General features: G+C 42.8%; 2 pseudogenes; both read right to left on the bottom strand.

The window, feature by feature from the left end:
• Positions 1-4,370: 4,370 nt before the first annotated feature.
• On the bottom strand, positions 4,371-4,539 carry LOC130274644 (U2 spliceosomal RNA; annotated as a pseudogene).
• An 11,078-nt stretch (positions 4,540-15,617) lies between these two features.
• LOC130274672 (U2 spliceosomal RNA) lies at positions 15,618-15,795 on the bottom strand (annotated as a pseudogene).
• Between the last annotated feature and the right edge of the window lie 298 nt (positions 15,796-16,093).

Genomic DNA, 16,093 nt, shown 5'->3' with positions numbered 1-16,093 from the left:
CAAATGACATTTAAAATTGTATGAGCCACACAACTGTTCTACAACCCAAACACAAACCCAAACCCTAACTTCCTGGTACATTTCAATTTAAGGAGAGAACAAAAATGTGTTTAAAATTGTATTCAAAATCGTATAAGCCACACCCCTTTTCTGTCGGAAAACCCTCACCCTCATACTAGTTTCCAGGTACATTTTAACTTATGGAGAGCATCAAATGACATTTAAAATTGTATGAGCCACACAACTGTTTAACCCTCACCCTCACCCTCACCCTAACCCTAACTTCCTGGTACATTTCAACTTAAGGAGAGAACAAAAATGTGTTCAAAATCGTATAAGCCACACCCCCCTTCTGTCGGAAAACCATCCCCCTCACCCTTTTACTTGTTTCCAGGTACATTTTAACTTAAGGAGAGCATCAAATGACATTTAAAATTGTATGAGCCACACAACTGTTCTACAACCCAAACACAAACCCAAACCCTAACTTCCTGGTACATTTCAATTTAAGGAGAGAACAAAAATGTGTTTAAAATTGTATTCAAAATCGTATAAGCCACACCCCTTTTCTGTCGGAAAACCCTCACCCTCACCCTCACCCTCATCCTAGTTTCCAGGTACATTTTAACTTAAGGAGAGCATCAAATGACATTTAAAATTGTATGAGCCACACAACTGTTTAACCCTAACCCTAACCCTAACCCTAACCCTAACCCTAACCCTAACCCTAACCCTAACCCTAACCCTAACCCTAACCCTAACCCTAACCCTAACCCTAACCCTAACCCTAACCCTAACCCTAACCCTAACCCTAACCCTAACCCTAACCCTAACCCTAACCTCCTGGTACATTTCAACTTAAGGAGAGAACAAAAATGTGTTCAAAATCGTATAAGCCACACCCCTCTTCTGTCGGAAAACCATCCCCCTCACCCTCATACTTGTTTCCAGGTACATTTTAACTTAAGGAGAGCATCAAATGACATTTAAAATTGTATGAGCAACACAACTGTTCTACAACCCAAACACAAACCCAAACCCTAACTTCCTGGTACATTTCAACTTAAGGAGAGAACAAAAATGTGTTCAAAATCGTATAAGGCACACCCCTCTTCTGTCGGAAAACCATCCCCCTCACCCTCATACTAGTTTCCAGGTAAATTTTAACTTAAGGAGAGCATCAAATGACATTTAAAATTGTATGAGCCACACAACTGTTCTATAACCCAAACACAAACCCAAACCCTAACTTCCTGGTACATTTCAACTTAAGGAGAGAACAAAAATGTGTTTAAAATTGTATTCAAAATAGTATAAGCCACACCACTTTTCTGTCGGAAAACCCTCCCCCTCACCCTCATACTAGTTTCCAGGTACATTTCAACTTAAGGAGAGCATCAAATGACACTTAAAAATGTATGAGCAACACAACTGTTCCCTTCCCCTACCCCTAACCCTAACTTCCTGGTACATTTTAACTTAAGGAGAGAACAAAAATGTGTTCAAAATCGTATAAGCCACACCCCTCTTCTGTCGGAAAACCATCCCCCTCACCCTCATGCTTATTTCCAGGTACATTTTAACTTAAGGAGTGCATCAAATGACATTTAAAATTGTATGAGCCACACAACTGTTCTACAACCCAAACACAAACCCAAACCCTAACTTCCTGGTACATTTCAACTTAAGGAGAGAACAAAAATGTGTTTAAAATTGTATTCAAAATCATATCAGCCACACCCCTTTTTTGTTGGAAAACCCTCCCCCTCACCCTCATACTAGTTTCCAGGTACATTTCAACTTAAGGAGAGCATCAAATGACATTTAAAATTGTATGACCCACACAACTGTTCTACAACCCAAACACAAACCCAAACCCTAACTTCCTGGTACATTTCAACTTAAGGAGAGAACAAAAATGTGTTTAAAATTGTATTCAAAATCGTATAAGTCACACCCCTTTTCTGTCGGAAAACCCTCCCCCTCATACTAGTTTCCAGGTACATTTCAACTTAAGGAGAGCATCAAATGACATTTAAAATTGTATGAGCAACACAACTGCACCCTAACCCTAACCCTAACCCTAACCCTAACCCTAACCCTAACCCTAACCCTAACCCTAACCCTAACCCTAACCCTAACCCTAACCCTAACCCTAACCCTAACCCTAACCCTAACCCTAACCCTAACCCTAACTTCCTGGTACATTTCAACTTAAGGAGAGAACAAAAATGTGTTCAAAATCATATAAGCCACACCCCTCTTCTGTCGGAAAACCAACCCCCTCACCCTCATACTTGTTTCCAGGTACATTTTAACTTAAGGAGAGCATCAAATGACATATAAAATTGTATGAGCCACACAACTGTTCTACAACCCAAACACAAACCCAAACCCTAACTTCCTGGTACATTTCAACTTAAGGAGAGAACAAAAATGTGTTCAAAATCGTATAAGGCACACCCCTCTTCTGTCGGAAAACCATCCCCCTCACCCTCATACTAGTTTCAAGGTACATTTTAACTTAAGGAGAGCATCAAATGACATTTAAAATTGTATGAGCCACACAACTGTTCTACAACCCAAACCCAAACCCTAACTTCCTGGTACATTTCAACTTAAGGAGAGAACAAAAATGTGTTTAAAATTGTATTCAAAATCGTATAAGCCACACCCCTTTTCTGTCAGAAAACCCTCACCCTCATACTAGTTTCCAGGTACATTTCAACTTAAGGAGAGCATCAAATGACATTTAAAATTGTATGAGCCACACAACTGTTCCCTAACCCTAACCCTAACCCTAACCCTAACCCTAACCCTAACCCTAACCCTAACCCTAACCCTAACCCTAACCCTAACCCTAACCCTAACCCTAACCCTAACCCTAACCCTAACCCTAACCCTAACCCTAACCCTAACCCTAACCCTAACCTCATGGTACATTTCAACTTAAGGAGAGAACAAAAATGTATTCAAAATCGTATAAGCCACACCCCTCTTCTGTCGAAAAACCATCCCCCTCACTCTCATACTAGTTTCCAAGTACATTTCAACTTAAGGAGAGCATCAAATGACTTTTAAAATTGTATGAGCCACACAACTGTTCTACAACCCAATCCCAAACCCTAACTTCCTGGTACATTTCAACTTAAGGAGAGAACAAAAATGTGTTTAAAATCATATTCAAAATCGTATAAGCTACACCCCTTTTCTATCGGAAAACCCTCCCCCTCACCCTCATACTAGTTTCCAGGTACATTTCAACTTAAGGAAAGCATCAAATGACATTTAAAATTGCATGAGCCACACAACTGTTCCACAACCCTAACTCTACCTTCCTGGTACATTTAAACTTAAGGAGAGAACAAAAATGTGTTCAAAATCATATAAGCCACACCCCTCTTCTGTCGGAAAACCCTCCTCACCACCCTCATACTAGTTTCCAGGTACATTTCAACTTAAGGAGAGCATCAAATTACATTTAAAAATGTATGAGCCACACAACTGTTCTACAACCCAAACACAAACCCAATCCCTAAGTTCCTGGTACATTTCAACTTAAGGAGAGAACAAAAATGTGTTCAAAATCGGATAAGCCACACCCCTCTTCTGTTGGAAAAGCCTCACCCTCAACCTGATAATACTTTCCTTTTTTTTTAAATTTTTTTTTTTTTTTTTAAAGCCGAGGAACGTGCTTTCGATTCACCCAAAGTGCAAGAAAAAGTGCAAACGTGTTACACTAAAAAAAACGTGCACAAAGGATGCGGTCTATCGCAAGCCCTTCTCCGATAGGAGAGAGGCCCCCCAACAAACCTTACCCTTCGCCTCCGGACCAAAAGGTACCTGCGAGGTTCCAGGTTCGATGTCCCTTTTCGCCAAAGCTACTAGGGGACCACAAATGCTCCCGGCATCCCCCTTGGCGTTAGCCAAGGTATCTGCCCGCAGAGCCGATTACGGTAGGTACCCTGCCAAAGCAGGAGTACCCGGGGTGTTTGCAGGGAGGTGCGGAACCTAATGGCCACACACACCTCCCCTAGACCGCCAGGAGGGACACCCAGAAGGGCTACCGCATCCTGACAAATCCTGTGAACACACAACACGCAAAAAGTGGCACAGTGAGACAAAAAAAGAAATAAATAAGTGAATGTGTGCAGATATACTGCCCGGATCTATAAAAATTTCTCTGATCCTAGCCAGAAGGCCGGGAATCAAGAGGTGAGTGCCACAAGGTGAAGAGATTATGGTGCCCGTGCTTCAACTCAGTGAGTCTATTCTCCCAGTGAGTTTCGGCACCTCGGGGTCACCACTCCCTGAGGCACAAAAGTACCTTGGCTCTAGACCCTCTCAGCCTCATGGCGAGACCCGGAGGGAACAGGTCACATCGGGGCAGCCGTCGAGCTGATTCCTCAGAACCAGCCCCGGTACACCTGCATCCTCCATGCAGCACCCATCCCCACACCGGCGTTACTGTACACCGGCATGAAAAACTGATAAGAACAGATACTACACTTGATCTTAGCCAAAAGGCCGAGAAGTGATAATACTTTCCTGGTACATTTCAACTTAAGGAGAGCATCAAATGACAATTAAAATCTAACCCTAACCCTACCTTCCTGGTACATTTCAACTTAAGGAGAGAACAAAAATGTGTTCAAAATTGTATAAGCCACACCCCTTTTCTGTAGGAAAACCTTCACCCTCACCCTGATAATACTCTCCTGATACATTTCAACTTAAGGAGAGCATCAAATGATATTTAAAATTGTATGAGCCACACAACTGTTCTACAACCCTGACCCTGACCCTGCCTTCCTGGTACATTTCAACTTAAGGAGAGAACAAAAATGTGTTCAAAATAATATAATCCACACCCCTCTTCTGTAGGAAAACCTTCACCCTCACCCTGATAATACTTTCCTGGTAACCCTAACCCTTCCTTCCTTGTACTTTTCAACTTAATGAGAGAACAAAAATTTGTTCAAAATCGTATAAGCCACACCCCTCTTCTGTAGGAAAACCCTAACCCTAACCCTAACCCTAACCCTAACCCTAACCCTAACCCTAACCCTAACCCTAACCCTAACCCTAACCCTAACCCTAACCCTAACCCTAACCCTAACCCTAACCCTAACCCTAACCCTAACCCTAACCCTAACCCTAACCCTACCTTCCTTGTACATTTCAGCTTAAGGAGAGAACAAAAATGTGTTCAAAATCGTATAAGCCACACCCATCTTCTGTTGAAAAACCATCCCCCTCACCCTCATACTTGTTTCCAGGTACATTTCAACTTAAGGAGAGCATCAAATGACATTTAAAATTGTATGAGCCACACAACTGTTCTACAACCCAAACACAAACCCAAACCCTAACTTCCTGGTACATTTCAACTTAAGGAGAGAACAAAAATGTGTTCAAAATTGTATAAGCCACACCCCTTTTCTGTAGGAAAACCTTCACCCTCACCCTCAGCCTGATAATACTCTCCTGATACATTTCAACTTAAGGAGAGCATCAAATGATATTTAAAATTGTATGAGCCACACAACTGTTCTACAACCCTGACCCTGACCCTGCCTTCCTGGTACATTTCAACTTAAGGAGAGAACAAAAATTTGTTCAAAATTGTATAAGCCACACCCCTCTTCTTCGGAAAATCCTCCCCCTCACCCTCATACTAGTTTCCAGGTACATTTCAACTTAAGGAGAGGATCAAATGACATTTAAAATTGTATGAGCCACACAACTGTTCTACAACCCAAACCCAAACCCTAACTTCCTGGTACATTTCAACTTAAGGAGAGAACAAAAATGTGTTCAAAATTGTATAAGCCACACCCCCTCTTCTGTCAGAAAACCCTCACCCTCACCCTGATAATACTTTCCTGGTACATTTCAACTTAAGGAGAGCATCAAATGACAATTAAAATAGTATGAGCCACAAAACTGTTCTACAACCCTAACCCTAACTGTAAGGAGATCTGATCCTATCTAGGTACCCCTGGTACCGAACTTCGGTGGTTAGCTTGATTTAAATCTTTATCTGGATCCAGGAGAATGAATCTACCAGAAATAACATGTAACAACAGTTTGTCCGGTCAAATTCATTCTAGTTTATTCAACATTCTGTAAGCACATAATATAGGGGGGGGTTGCACCCCTCCTTCCGTCACTCAAATATTTTATATAATCTCTAGCCTATAATATTAGGTATACGGAGGTTTCTGAGAGAATTCATGGGAGAGACAGATGATCGAGAAAGCCATAACACATGTAAGAATAGGAAGTCCTAATATGGTTAATTTACCTTCGCGGCTACATTCCTAGCAAAGAGATAACATTAAATGCTGATAGGATAAAGACACTGTGTGATGGATGCATACAATATAGTAACCCCTCTTAGAACCTTATATTATTTTATACTATACGGTTCTCCTTTTTTTATCTTCCTTGCATGTATCCACTGGGTGTAGTGTCTTCATTAGCCAATGAGGGCGTGGCCTGGTAAAATGTGGCCGTGGCATTGGCGACTCCCTTTTCTAGCAACCTCCTAATACATGGTATCACACATAGCGAAAATGCAGCAATAACTATAATGATTACAAAAATTATAATACCGAATTGTGTTAATCATGTTTCCAGTTAGTAAACCATCCAAAATATTGATCCCAGGGATCTGTAATACCTGAGTTCTTTTTTAGACAGGTCCTCTAACTTTTGTATTGCAATAGTTACTTTACCATTGGGACCAGTGTTGTTAGGTATGAAGGTGCAGCATGATGTATTATCCACAAGCACTTTGCACACCCCGCCTTTTTCTGCCAGAATCATATCTAAGACCATTCTGTTGTGAAATGTCATAATGGAATCAGCTTGGAGCTGGTCTGCAACACCTCGTAACGCATCCCTCGTGTAGTTTACAAACCTTTGTTGATTATAGTAAATGTAATTTATCCAGTCTACATTTTTGTTCACAGTGATTATAGAAAGGATAGATTCAAAGCCCGCAATTACTTGATTCCTGGTTTTGAACTCATCAGGGACCCCTCTTGGGACCCCTATTGTGTCTATGTATACATGTGGATGGAAGCTACCTGCAGGCGTTGACCTCTTTATCCCTTTTGTGGCAGAGTTTACGTGTTCTCCCCCTTCTGCGAATATGTGAATATTCATAATGGCTTTAGCTAGACCCCACTCTCCTTTCCACTTGCCCTCTAGCTTGAACCTTATTTTACCATCGCCACAGATCTAGTAAATGTCACCTATTGAAAAAACTTGGTTCTGAGTGAGTAACACTTCTACAGAGCTATAACTAGCACAATATCCCTTTGTAAAGTTCTTTCTATTGACACCTTCCTATTCTCCCCTATAGCATGTGTAATTCCATGGGTATATGTGTATACCTGCCCCTGAGTGTGGGGTCTCTGTTAGCAAAAGGGTATTTCATTTTCCAGCTTCCGCAATCAGTGTCATTATTAGAAATATTCTTGAAAAGATTTAAAAAACATTTTTCTATATTTGAGGGAAGCATGAATGGCACCGTACCAAAATGTGTTTTCGCAGTCCCGCAAATATAACAATTACTTTTATTGATGGAAGCTGCTGTGTATTTCATCCATTCTACCCAGAGATTGGCATCTGAGACTCCTGTTTCCATTGCTAAAGTGTCCTCATATGTTGGATCAGATACCGCTCTTTTATTCTTGAAAGCCATGGTGTGGGGTATTAGAGGATTCTGCTGCTTGTAATTTTGTTTATAGCTCTCCGTGTCACTACATGTCAGAAAAGTCAATGAGATTGTTATCAGTATGATTTGGGGTGTCATTCTTGTCAATTAACTGCCAGAACTCATGGAGACCTTCGCTTATTTGGGGGTCAGGGCTGTCTGCCCCCGTTTGTACCCCTTCTTCGCCTAGTTGGGGGTCAGGGCTGTCTGCCCCCGTTTGTACCCCTTTTCTGCCTTTATCGAGGGCAAGGCTGTCTGCCCCTGTTTGTACCTCTCTTTTCTTTAACAGCTTGATCCTTGTGGCGTGGATCCAGGTGGGTGACTGCTCAGTGAGGACCGCTGTTCTGGTGATAGCGACTACCTCGGTGGGTTGTCTGTAGATGAAGCTCCCAGGCTTCTTTCCTTTCTGGAGGGCCGTGACAATCACCTGGTCTCCAACCCGGAGTTGGTTCCTGTGGAAGAGAGGGAGATTTACAAGCAACTTTTTCTTCAGTTTTACTGAGGACCTTGATCAGATTAATAACATACTCATCTCTGATCAGGTCCAAATCCCCTTCCTGTATCACTAGGGGGGCGCTGAGCCCAGGGTGTAGGGAAGGGCCTACCCATTAGAATTTCAAATGGTGACAATCCTAGATTCTTATTAGGTGTCATTCTGATCTCTGCAAGTATTATGGGCAGGATTTGTTTCCATTTTTTGAATGTTCCAGCAGTGACCTTCCTAAGTTTGTCTTTCACTGTTCTGTTCATCCGTTCCACGACCCCTGAACTCTCTGGGTGATATGGAATATGGAATTTCCACTCCTCCTGTAACAGTCTTACTATCTCCTTGTTGAGCTTTGAGGTAAAGGCCGGCCCACGGTCTGATTCAATGACCAGAGGACGGCCCCACCTTGGGACTATCTGTTGGGTCAGGATTTTGGCTGTAGTTTTAGCATCCTCTGATTTTGTAGGAAAGACTTCTGGCCATCTGGAGAACATGTCCACTATCACTAATGCATATTCCTGTTTACCTTTTGTTTTAGGTATATGCGTGTAATCCACCTGCAAGTGAGTGAATGGTGTAGTGGGGTAGTCAAGGTGTTGGTGAGGAATCATCAATGGGTTGTTAGGATTGTTTCTCAAACATGTGATGCATCTGTGTATGTAGTCTGTGACTAACTGCTTGGCATCAGTGATGTGGAAACATCAGTAGAGAGACTCAAGGTCGTGAAGGGAAAAGCATGTGAAGCAGCGTGAGGAATGTAGGATTAGCAGAGCTGAAACTGTATAAAAATGTGCAATGAAGACAGATGCGTTGTGTTTTGGTATGCACGGCTTCCCCTCTTTGCAGATCAATCCTGTTTTTGGATTTTTCAGCAAAATTGGATAGCACCAATCTTTGTGCTGACATGTGCTGTGTATGTACACCTTTAAGTAAGCCTACAACATCATGTGTGGTGTGCAGGAAGGTCAAGTGTCCCAGGGTAATAGGAGTTGTCAGTTCTACCTTCATTGCACAGGCTGCAAGGGAACGCAGACATGCCGGCATCCCCTGTACAGAGGTGGGCATCACCTTTGACAAAAATGCACAAGGATGTAACTTGCCTTCATGTTCTTGTGTCAGTACCCCCGCCATGGTTTTACAATTTTGGTGTGCAAACATGTGAAAAGGCATTTTATAGTCAGGGAGGCCAAGCCCCGGATTCGACATGAGCGAACATTTCAAATAATCAAATGCATCATACATTCCAGGAGACCATTTCACCAAATCTGGACTCTGTTCCAGAGTGGCTTGCCTCAGAACATTGTCATAGTAGGAGGAATCAGGGATCCATTGTCTACAGTAGTTTATCATACCAAGGAAGGAAAGCATTTATTTCTTGGTGTGCGGGGTGACCAGGCCCGCAATAGACTTGACCCTTTCTGTGCTGATTCTCCTTTCTCCCTTCGTGAGGACAAACCCTAAATATTTCACCTGCGTTTTACACCATTGCATTTTCTTAAGTGCCACTTTGTGACCACATCCTGATAACCATTGTAACAGTGATAAACCATCCTGAATGCTGGCCTCCGCTGACATGCTACATAACAACAAATCATCGACATATTGCAGCAGCACAGAACCTTGGGGGGGAGTACCATGGTTTTAATGTGGCTTGGAGGACTATGTTGTACACAACAGGTGAATCAGCATATCCCTGGGGCATTCTGCACCTGGTCAGTTGACGTCCGTCAAAGGAAAAAGCAAAAAGTGGTCTGGTCGCCTTATCAACTGGGATAGAAAAGAAAGCATTCTTCAGATCTATCGCACTGAAATAGACAGCGTCTGCAGGAATGGCAGAAAGAAGTGAATTGACATCTGGGACAATAGGAGCAATAGGCACAATGATGTTGTTTATTGCCCTCAAATCCTGTACAAAGCGGGTAGTACCATCTGTCTTTGTCACTGGATTGACGGGCGTGCTGTAGGGTGAAATCACCTCTTCCAGGATTCCTTTTTCTAGGAATTCTTCTATCATTGACCTAAGTTCATCAAGTTTTTCTCTTGAAAGGGGGTATTGTTTCTGATATACAGGTGTACTGCCTTCCCTTTAGGGTAGCTTTGTATGGTGTGCAATCAATGAGCCCTGTGTCATAGTCCCCATTTGCCCACAGTGATGGGTCTATGTCCCCTAGCTCTGGGTGTTCCTGTATGTTTGTAAAAATCAGTGGAGTTACAATGGGCAAAGCATCAGAGTATATACTGATACCGTTGTTTTCAACTGTGAGCTGCAATCCCAGCTTTACAAACAGATCTCTCCCAAGAAGACTCACGGGACACTCAGGTATAATGCTGAAAGTGTAATCTGTAATGTATTCCCTGTCAATGGTCTCTAGATCTATGGGCTTTTTTTATAAGATGCTGTCCTGCTGTTAGAAAAGGGGCAAACATTTTAACTTCTTCCCCTTACTTCTTGTTTGTCATACATACTGCGGGTCTGGACCCCCTCCTAGTAACTCCTTGAGCACCAGCGTCCTTATCTCTTCCTGCAGCTCCCTCCCCTCCTGCTAACTCTGCTAAAGGTTGTGGCTGGGGAGCTCTCCTAGCTACGACTGCTGTGACTGCATCTTCTTCATCTGGAGTCAACACTGGGTACTGAGGCACTACTGGAGGGGGTCTGTTATACGGTGAAGGGGGTGGTGGTGGAAATTTCTGGTCTCTCCCTTTCAAACTTATTTCCCGTTCTTTCTCATGAAGGGACCTATCATCTTTGGGACAGCTGTGGTTCTTATTCCTTTTCTTATTACCTGCATCATACCAATGGGGGGCTATTTCTAGCCACTGTTCCCCTCCCTTGGACATATAATCCATGTCAAAGGAAGGGTCCGCATCGAAATGCGGCCAGGCTGCCTTATCAGCCAGACATAGTCCTTTGACCATATCCATATGATACACACTATTGTCACTGTCTCTGGGGAATAGATCTGCAGCATCCATTACCTCAGTCCAGCCTGCTAAATCGTCTACCCATGGATTGACCAGGTAATAATTTTTTTGGACTAACACAGGCTACATAACATTTGCAAGTTTCCCCAGGCTCTGGTTTAGGGTACTTAGTTTTAGAGCCTTTTGCTCCCATGTTAGTATGTTTGGTTTTGGAGTGTGATCATGCAATCACTGTCAGGACTGGCTGTACTGAACCGCAAAGGCTCCGACAATTCCTGTCAACTGATCAGCGGACTCGTGTCTTAATGTTTGCTCACTCTCCCAAAACCCCTATCGACTAGTGCTGTTTTGAGCCACCACTTGCGTTCACCGGTCTCTGGGTCAACAGATTCTCTCCTAGCCAGAGGGGTGCGTCTTGCAGCTCTTCTCCACAACGCATGCAATTTTACACAGTCAATGATGACAGTACAAAAAAATCACAGTGAGATTTGACCGTACACTTACCACCCGGTCAATGTCTCACACAAACAAATGATCTTATCACTTCTAAAATTTCTTATTATTACAAACTACATATATATATATATATATATATAAGAGTTAAATCAAGCTTGTAACCTTCTGTTCCCCGAACAGCTTCTTTTAGTTTTAAGTGCACTTATCTCTGAGTAAGGTGATATGGGGCTCCTGGAGCCTTTGTCTATTGTGTCCCAGACACAGCAACCTCCCGAAGTTTCTAAGTAAAATGGTTCTACTTACTTGGATCGAGACGCTGTCAGTGCCCTCGGATCAGCCAGAGGATAAGACAGATATCCCTCATATGGATCCGGGGATGACTTTCTCGACCCCGGACTGAGCCCCTAGATTGTAAGCCAGTCCTGACAGTAATTGTATGATCACACTCCAAAACCAAACATACTAACATGGGAGCAAAAGGCTCTAAAACTAAGTACCCTAAACCAGAGCCAGGGGAAACTTTCAAATGTTATGTAGCCCGTGTTAGTCCAAAAAAACTATTACCTGATCAATCCATGGGTAGACGATTTAGCAGGCTGGAATGAGGTAATGGATGCTGCAGATCTATTCCCCAGAGACGGTGACAATAGTGTGTATCATATGGATATGGTCAAAGGACTATGTCTGGGTGATAAGGCAGCCTGGCCGCATTTCGATGCGGACCCTTCCTGGGACATGGATTATATGTCCAAGGGAGGGGAACAGTGGCTAGAAATAGCCCCCCATTGGTATGATGCAGGTAATTTTTTTTTTTTTTTTTTTAAAGCTGAGGAACGTGCTCTCGATTCACCCAAAGTGCAAGAAAAAGTGCAAACATGTTACACAAAAAAAAAAAAAAAAAACGTGCACAAAGGATGCGGTCTATCACAAGCCCTTCTCCGATAGGAGAGAGGCCCCCCAACAAACCTTACCCTTCGCCTCTCGACCAAAAGGTACCTGCGAGGTTCCAGGTTCAATTCCCTTTTCGCCAAAGCTACTAGGGGACCACAAATGCTCCCGGCATCCCCCTTGGCGTTTCTTAGGTAATAAGAAAAGGAATAAGAACCAAAGCTGTCCCAAAGATGATAGGTCCCTTCACTAACCCTAACCATACCTTCCTGGTACATTTCAAAATCAAACAAGCCACACCCCTCTTCTGTCGGAAAACCCTCACCCTCACCCTCATACTAGTTTCCAGGTACATTTCAACTTAAGGAGAGCATCAAATGACATTCAAAATTGTATGAGCCACACAACTGTTCTACAACCCAAACACAAACCCAAACCCTAACTTCCTGGTACATTTCAACTTTAGGAGAGAACAAAAATGTGTTCAAAATCCTTCTCAAAATCATATAAGCCACATCCGTCTTCTGTCAGAAAACCCTCCCCCTCACCCTCATACTAGTTTCCGGGTATATTTCAACTTAAGGAGAGCATCAAATGACAATTAACATTGTAGGAGCCACACAATTGTTCTACAACCCAAACCCTAACTTCCTGGTACATTTCAACTTAAGGAGAGAAAAAAAATGTGTTCAAAATCGTATAAGCCATACCCCACTTCTGTCAGAAAAACCTCACTCTCAACCTCATACTAGTTTCTAGGTACATTGCAACTTAAGGAGAGCATCATATGACATTTAAAGTTGTATGAGCCACAAAACTGTTCTACAACCCAAACCCAAACCCTAACTTCCTGGTACATTTCAACTTAAGGAGAGAACAAAAATGTGTTAAAAATCGTATAAGCCACACCACTCTTCTGTCGGAAAACCCTCACGCTCACCCTCATACTAGTTTCGAGGTTCATTTCAACTTAACCCCTTAAGGACTCAGCCCATTTTGGCCTTAAGGACTCAGACAATTTAATTTTTACGTTTTCATTTTTTCCTCCTCGCCTTCTAAAAATCATAACTCTTTTATATTTTCATCCACAGACTAGTATGAGGGCTTGTTTTTTGCGCGACCAGTTGTCCTTTGTAATGACATAACTCATTATATCATAAAATGTATGGCGCAACCAAAAAACACTATTTTTGTGGGGAAATTAAAACGAAAAACGCAATTTTGCTAATTTTGGAAGGTTTCGTTTTCACGCCGTACAATTTATGGTAAAAATGACATGTGTTCTTTATTCTGAGGGTCAATACGATTAAAATGATACCCATTATTACATACTTTTATATTATTGTTGCGCTTAAAAAAAATCACAAACTTTTTAACCAAATTAGTACGTTTATAATCCCTTTATTTTGATGACCTCTAACTTTTTTATTTTTCCGTATAAGCGGCGGTATGGGGGCTCATTTTTTGTGCCATGATCTTTAATTTTTTTGATACCACATTTGCAAATAAAAAACTTTTAATACATTTTTAATATTTTTTTTTTTATAAAATGTATTAAAAAAGTAGGAATTTTGGACTTTTTTTTTTTTTTTTTTCGTTCACGCCGTTCACCGTACGGGATCATTAACATTTTATTTTAATAGTTTGGACATTTACGCACGCGGCGATACCAAATATGTCTATAAAAAAATGTTCACGCTTTTTGGGGGTAAAATAGGAAAAAACAGACGTTTTACTTTTTTATTGGGGGAGGGGATTTTTCACTTTTTTTTAACTTTTACTTTTACATTTTTTTTACACTTGAATAGTCCCCATAGGGGACTATTCATAGCAATACCATGATTGCTAATACTGATCTGTTCTATGTATAGGACATAGAACAGATCAGATTTTTCGGTCATCTCCTGCTCTGGTCTGCTCGAGCACAGACCAGAGCAGGAGACGCCGGGAGCCGGACGGAGGAAGGAGAGGGGACCTCCGTGCGGCGTTATGAATGATCCGATCCGATCATTCATTCAAATCGCGCACTGCCGCAGATGCCGGGAACTGTATTGATCCCGGCACCTGAGGGGTTAATGGCGGACGGCCGCGAGAGACGGCCATTGCCGGCGGGTCCCTGGCTGCGATCAGCCGCACATGACACGGGCATCGCTCCGATGCCCGCGGTTATGCACAGGATGTAAATGTACGTCCTGGTGCGTTAAGTACCACCTCACCAGGACGTACATTTACGTCCTGCGTCCTTAAGGGGTTAAGGAGAGCATCAAATGACATTTAAAATTGTATGAGCCACACAATTGTTTAACAACCCAAACCCTAACTTCCTGGTACATTTCAACTTAAGGAGAGAACAAAAAATGTGTTCAAAATTGTATAAGTCACACCCATCTTCTGTCGGAAAACCCTCACCCTGATAATACTTTCATTTTTTTTTTTTTTTTTTATCTAAAGCCGAGGAACGTGCTTTCGATTCACCCAAAGTGCAAGAAAAAGTGCAAACGTGTTACACTAAAAAAAACGTGCACAAAGGATGCGGTCTATCGCAAGCCCTTCTCCGATAGGAGAGAGGCCCCCCAACAAATCTTACCCTTCGCCTCCGGACCAAAAGGTACCTGCGAGGTTCCAGGTTCGATGTCCCTTTTCGCCGAAGCTACTAGGGGACCACAAATGCTCCCGGCATCCCCCTTGGCGTTAGCCAAGGTATCTGCCCGCAGAGCCGATTACGGTAGGTACCCTGCCAAAGCAGGAGTACCCGGGGTGTTTGCAGGGAGGTGCGGAACCTAATGGCCACACACACCTCCCCTAGACCGCCAGGAGGGACACCCAGAAGGGCTACCGCATCCTGACAAATCCTGTGAACACACAACACGCAAAAAGTGACACAGTGAGACAAAAAAGAAATAAATAAGTGAATGTGTGCAGATATACTGCCCGGATCTATAAAAATTTCTCTGATCCTAGCCAGAAGGCCGGGAGTCAAGAGGTGAGTGCCACAAGGTGAAGAGATTATGGTGCCCGTACTTCAACTCAGTGAGTCTATTCTCCCAGTGAGTTTCGGCACCTCGGGGTCACCACTCCCCGAGGCACAAAAGTACCTCGGCTCTAGACCCTCTCAGCCTCATGGCGAGACCCGGAGGGAACAGGTCACATCGGGGCAGCCGTCGAGCTGATTCCTCAGAACCAGCCCCGGAAACCCTGGTACACCTGCATCCTCCATGCAGCACCCATCCCCACATCGGCGTTACTGTCCACCGGCATGAAAAACTGATAAGAACAGATACTACACTTGATCTTAGCCAAAAGGCCGAGAAGCCACACCCCTCTTCTGCCAGAAAACCCTCACCCTGATAATACTTTCATGGTACATTTCAACTTAAGGAGAGCGTCAAATGACAATTAAAATAGTATGAGCCACACAACTGTTCTACAACCCTCACCCTAACTTCCTGGTACATTTCAACTTAAGGAGAGAACAAAAATTTGTCCAACACCCAACTTCTGTCGGAAAACCCTCACCCTCACCCTCATACTAGTTTCCAGGTACATTTCAACTTAAGGAGAGCATCAAATGACATTTAAAATTGTATGAGCCACACAACTGTTTTACAACCCAA

Source organism: Hyla sarda, chromosome 5, assembly GCF_029499605.1.
Source record: "Hyla sarda isolate aHylSar1 chromosome 5, aHylSar1.hap1, whole genome shotgun sequence".
Lineage (NCBI taxonomy): Eukaryota > Metazoa > Chordata > Amphibia > Anura > Hylidae > Hyla > Hyla sarda.
The sequence above is the reverse complement of the archived record's forward strand: the minus strand, read 5'-3'. Positions and strand labels throughout refer to the sequence as shown.